The 6,151-nt window shown below is 48.7% G+C and overlaps 1 long non-coding RNA gene across 1 annotated transcript; it reads right to left on the minus strand.

The window, feature by feature from the left end:
• Nucleotides 1–217: 217 nt before the first annotated feature.
• Nucleotides 218–3,662, minus strand: LOC309650540. Its single transcript, XR_014257609.1, has 2 exons — nt 3,411–3,662; nt 218–3,068 (listed from the first exon to the last, which is right to left on the minus strand). It is a non-coding gene; the product is annotated as an uncharacterized lncRNA (long non-coding RNA).
• Nucleotides 3,663–6,151: the final 2,489 nt, after the last annotated feature.

Here is a 6,151-nt window from a genome sequence, read left to right on the forward strand (position 1 = left end):
CAAAGTATATTAAAAGGGAGGCTGCAATTTTAAAAGAATAAGATAAATTATATCCACAAACTCCCAATCTTTCCTGAAACGTTGCAAACTGAAACCCTATTGTACGAAGCAGAAGATTCCAGGAGACATTCTACAAATGAAGGACTCTAAACCCTGTGGTTGGATAAGGAATTCTGGAAGGAAGGTATCCTCACCCAAGGAGAGCAGGTTCCTATACTTCTCTAAAATCACATCCCTGTACAATTCCCATTGATTTTGGTCCAGTCATTCTCACTCCTCTTGAGAGAAATCTATGGCCACATCCTGGAATGCCAGCAGCCCCTGAAATTAAAAGTACACATGCCATGTGGCCACAGGAAGAGTTCATAATGTGACCCAAGAAGAAAACAGCAAGTTAAGAGAACTGGTTTTAATTTAGAAGTCTGTCTTCAATTATCCACTAATATATATACATATATATATATACATATATTTTTTATTTTTTTACAAAGTAACTTTCTCTACCTTATTTCTAACTACAAGAAAGAGTATGGCATGTGATCCACAAATCCAGTATAGAGACTATACTTGTCTGGAAAAATGATAAAATGATGGTTTCAACACAGGCATATGCATTTTTGAGTGTTTTATTTATATCAAACTGGATAAAATGTGTGTATTTCTCAGATAGAAAAGACATGTCGAGGTAGAAATGTACCTTTCAACTATTCATGGGTACACAAGTACACTGGGGAGATTGTAAAAGTGCAGATTGTGATTCAGTAGGTCCGGTGGGCCTGAGTTCTATTTTTTTCTCAAGCTCATTTTTAACTGGTGATGCCACAGTCTCTGATTCATTAACCACAATTGTGAATATCAGAGACATAATTAGAAAGGTAAAAATTCATATTTAATTTTGAACTTAAAGTGTTTTATGGATTTTACACCTTTAATAGAATAGTAAACACAGCAGCAACAATCATTTGTGAATATTTACTATAGACCGTGTATCTTTCTAACTTTTGTGTGTAGGATTCCAGGAAAAAGGCCTGGGCTGCGGTCACAGTGGGCGTGGACCCCGGGCCGGGCTGCCCCTCCAGGACCCCCGTTGAGGCCTTACGCTCCTGGCGGCTCCCTTCCCCAGCGTCCTCCTCCCTCCCGGAAGGCCTCTGGGCAGAGCCGTCCCACCCCCTGCGCCCAGAACGGAGCCCGCGTTTCCGCAGAGCTGGAACTCCCGGCTCGGGGTCTCTTCCCTCCGCCGTCACGGAACTGACCTGGAGCCCGAGGGGAGGGCGGCCTCACTGAGGCTGCCGGCTCTGGAGGGGCCCCGGCGGGCGAAGCCGCGACAGTCGTGGGGACGGCGGGCCGGGTAAGTGGGCACCGACCCTCCTCCTGGTGCGGTGCCCGGGCGTCAGCGCAAGACCAACTTCTGAGGGGCAGGGGTTCGCTGCCACCCGCCGCTGCTGGGCAGAAAGAGCGGCCCCCTGCGTCTGGTCCCGGGGAACTTCAGTCCCTCCTCTCGCCCCTGCCCTCGGCCTGGCTCGCGGGGCCTGGTGGGCGTGGGGAGTGGGTCGGCCTGAGCGTCCTGAGGGGAAACGGGGCAAGGGAGGCCCAGGGTCCGGTTGGAGCGTCAGCGCCCCTCCTCCTGACTGCGGGGAAAGCGGCTGAAAACGCATCCCCAGGCTCGCAGGCCCCTTGTTCAGCCGAGTCTCTCTGCGCTCCTTCCTCCCTGAGCTAAAGTACTGGGGGGAGGGGACAGGGGAGTGGAATGGCGCAGGTAATGGGGAACATCAAAAGGTGACTGTTAACTAAGGAAAACCAGCTCTCCCAAGGTGAGGAATGGAATGCTTTTCTTTGTATGGGAAGATGCAAGCGTCTGGGCTCACTGAAATCCTTCCTTTGATATGCACCTCAGCTCTCTGGGTCCTGCATTCTGTATTTGCATATCCTGAGTTCCTCAGGGCCTGCCGGCTCACACTGGAGGGCTGCAAGTGCTGATGTCTGTGACATCCTTTTTTTACTGATATGGCAAGAAATATTCCATTTCTCACAGCCTTGAGGGGCAGAGAGTGAAAAAGAGTAGGAGAATCTCACTCAGCATGTAATTTGGCTTATAAATATATATATATATAATATTCATATTTAAGTGTGCTAATGGAGGCTCTCAATTCCAATCAATTTGTACTACTGCCCTCTATGTATTAATTTCATCAATATCATATGATAAATGCCTATAAAATTGATGTAATCCATTTAAACAGGATAATTATTTTTAAAGGAAACATAATAGAAATATAACAACAAAACCCTTACCACCAAAGGCTGTGTGTGGAACAACCTAAATATATGTTCCATTGTTAAAATATTGAAAGATGTATTCAGTAGAAATATCAACAAAATGAAAAATAATAAGGGCAGCGGAATGCTGAAATGTTGTATCTTTATCATTAAAGTGGCAGAAAATCATTTAGTAGGCACTGAGGGCAGAGGATGCCTGATTTTATATCTTTTTCATATTTGTGCAGTTGTTTCAGCAAGTAACTTAAAGACAAAATGGAAAAACAAGGAGGTTTGTGCCTGAGATCATGTTGATGTGAAACCAGGGATGGCCACCTTGTGCCAGGTGCGTGAAGTTTACCTGGCCAGGTAGACCGCAGAGCTCCTGAGAAGCCAGGGTTGGAATTCTTCTGCTGGGTGCCCCTTAGCTTCTGTGACTTGACTGATTGTGAGTCATGTTGGGGGAAAGACCTGATCACAGGAAATGGGTGGAAATAGAGTGATTTGGGGAGCAGCTAACGACATTCATCACAGCTCATGGCCTGATTGAATTTTAAAGAAACAGGAAAACAGATGCTTCTTATGGAATCAGAGAATATGAGGGCGGGACAATCCCAGAAAATGAGAAACACCCATCCCATTTTCCAGATGAGAAAACAGAGGCCCAGCAAGGTGAAATCCCTCACCCAAGTTGCACCTGTCTCTCCTCCCCACTACATGGTTCATGAAAGCAGGACTCTTCCTGCCTTGATCACTGCTGAACTCCAAACAGGGCCAGGCATCTAGCAGCTGCTTCAAAAATTTTGGTTGGGCTTCCCTGGTGGTGCGGTGGTTGAGAATCTGCCTGCCAATGCAGGGGACGCGGGTTCGAGCCCTGGTCTGGGAAGATCCCACATGCCGCGGAGCAACTCGGCCTGTGAGCCACAATTACTGAGCCTGCGTGTCTGGAGCCTGTGCTTGGCAACGAGAGGCCACGATAGTGAGAGGCCCGCGCACCGCGATGAAGAGTGGCCCCCGCTTGCCACAACTAGAGAAAGCCCTCGCACAGAAACGAAGACCCAACACAGCCATACATACATACATACATACATACATACATACATAAAAAGAATGTAAGCAGACAAGAATAGCATTAAAAAAAAAATTTGGTTGACTGGATGAACAGCGCTATTTCTTTCTTTCTCACTCTTATTCAGGACTGTGCCAAGAACTCCCCAGGTTGCAATGTAATTCGATAAATGTAAATATTAATTGAGTTTTGGTGTGATGAGGGCTTAGGCTTTGAAGGTTACAGACTTGGTTCAGATCCTGGTTCTGCCACTCAATAGCTGTTTGGCTTTGGGAAAATTACTAAACCTCTCTGAGCTTACTTCCTCCTTTGTAAAGTGGGGATAAAACTATCTGAGCCAGCAGAACACCTGCATCAGGGATGTGCACTAAGTATTGGTCTTTCTCACTCTCCCACTCCTTCCCTCTGTTCTTCCCCAAGAAGTTGTATAGAAGGATATAGTAGTTTTAAAAAAAAATTAATTTAATTAGTTTTGGCTGCGTTTGGTCTTCGTTGCTGCGTGTGGGCTTTCTCTAGTTGCAGGGAGCGGGGGTTATTGTTTGTTGCGGTGCGTGGGCTTCTCATTGCGGTGGATTCTCTTGTTGCGCTTGTTGTGGAGCACCGGATTTAGGCGCACAGGCTTCAGTAGTTGTGGCCTCCAGGCTCAGTAGTTGTGGCACATGGGCTTAGCTGCTCCGCAGCATTTGGGATCTTCCCTGACCAGGACTCGAGCCCAGGTCCCCTGCCTTGGCAGGCAGATTCTTAATCATTGCGCCACCAGGGAAGTCTGATATAGTACTTTTTAAAAAGGGGTTTTAATTTATTTCAGAAAATATACATTTTTCTTGTAGAAAAGATTATTCCCCTATAGAAACATAAACACGCAAACCACTCCAAATGCTGTATTCTATGGGTTAGATATTATCAGTCACATTTTATAAGTAATTGGGCAAATGCCAAAGCACTAGCTACTGGGGAGTAAGAAGACTCAAATCTGGGGTGCCCCCCACCCCAATTTCAAGAGCATGGTGTGTTTTTCAAATCCATGTTTCATCTGGTCTTTGTTTCTCATCCATATTCTGTGTCTGCCTTTCACCAGAAGGCTCAGATCCTCCGCTTTCACACCCTCCCGGCTGGCTGTGCCCCAGCTCCCGCCCTGGAACCTCTGCATGCCTGGGTGTGCCTGCTCCCCCTGTGCATCACCAGCTTTGCCAGGGAGCTGCTGTATCGTGCACTGCTTGCTGTGCCCAGAGTACCTGGACCCTTCTGGTACATGAAGTACACCCTCATCACCATGTGTGCACGCCCATCCCCTTACCTTATATCCTGCCTCTAAGCCAGGGTTGGGGGTGACTACAGTGTGCATTCAGCTGTGTGAGGTGCTGGGATCAAAGTGAAGTTCCCAACTTTTGAAGTTGCAGGCTTGAGGGGCACACAGTGATTTAAAATCAGGTCACCTGACTTCAAGGGGGGACTGATTGATTTAAAGCCAAGGCAGCTGACTTAAAGCCTGTGTCCCTCAGCTGCAGGACGAGACCAGCTTTGGCGGTACACGGGTTCGCTCCAAGCCACGACTGCTATTCAGGAAGAGCTTCCAGCAGCGCCTTAGTGCAGGGGGACTTGGTCCGTGGTCTTGCCCCTGCTCTCAGAGGGGGGCCACCTGCTCTTCTGGAGAATCAGGGAGGGGGAAGTGCAGAGTCCCAGCTGGAGTTGCGTCACCCTTGTCTGATGGCAAGGAAAGGGGGGCGGGGCTGTGTGGTGTCCTGGGGCTGGACTCACCAGGTCGACTCAGCCTCTCAGCCCCCTAACCTCCCCTCACACACCCCACAAGAGTTTTCAGTAATATGTAATTGCGCCTTAGGTTCTCGGTCTTCAAACTCATACCCAGGCTCCCAGATCCCTTGATTCAGCCTATTCCTCTGTGCTCTTTCTTCTGTTACATACAGTCCGAGAGGGAGGGGCTGGGGGATGGGACTGGAGGGATCCCGGCAGCACTGGCCTCAGCTGACTAAAGAGATCCGGGGCCTGCGCTATCACACATGTGCGAGGACCCTTAAGGCGGAATCGAGGGGGCCAGTTAGAGGCAGTGCTTGCTGCCTCAAGTGAGTATGGATCACCGTCGGGTGGGGAGCACGCTGACCCCTGAGAAGTACTGTTAGGAGGATGTGTTCCTCCCTCGGCTTCAAGGACGTGGGTGGGCTTCAGGGCTCCAGTTCCTCTCCAGGCCTCCAGGTCCGACTGCACCGCAGCGGGCTTGCAGACCTGTCTTCCTGTCCCAGAACTTGCCAGGCTCCAGGAAGAATCCAGATTGCAGAAATGGTGCCTGAGCACTCCAGCGTAAGAAGTGCTGTCCCTGGGGACCCAACAGTGGAGGGAGGAAGGGTGAAGGGACTGGGGGTTAGGGTAGGGAGGGGTGGCTGCCCTGGGAGACATTGAGAAAAATATCGCCCCCCACACCCCTGCCCCTGCAACTGACCCATTGATGCCATAGGATCTCAGCGCCTTTTAGTCAGAGATGCCTCTGCTTCTTTACTCCTGTGTTCAAAACTATGCAAAACCAACTCTTCATCCTCTTGCTGCCTTGCCAGGACTTTTAAAGCACTGTTCTTTTGAAGCACTCGTTCCCTAAACTGCAGTTTGGAGCTGTCCCAGCTATTTAAAAGTGTTCTCCTTAAACTGAGACTAAATCCTACTCTTTTGGAAAAATGTCCTTAACTTCATTGGAGATCATCTTTTCTGCCCATTCCTTCCTTCTACTGCCCTCTTAAGAACCCCTGTGCTCAAAGAGCTTGGTGATTTATTTTTTGCTTGATGTCTAAAAGAAACCTTCCCCATGCACCCCAAAAA

Source organism: Balaenoptera physalus, assembly GCF_965194825.1.
Source record: "Balaenoptera physalus genome assembly, contig: SUPER_1_unloc_4, whole genome shotgun sequence".
In the NCBI taxonomy this organism is placed as follows: Eukaryota; Metazoa; Chordata; class Mammalia; order Artiodactyla; family Balaenopteridae; genus Balaenoptera; species Balaenoptera physalus.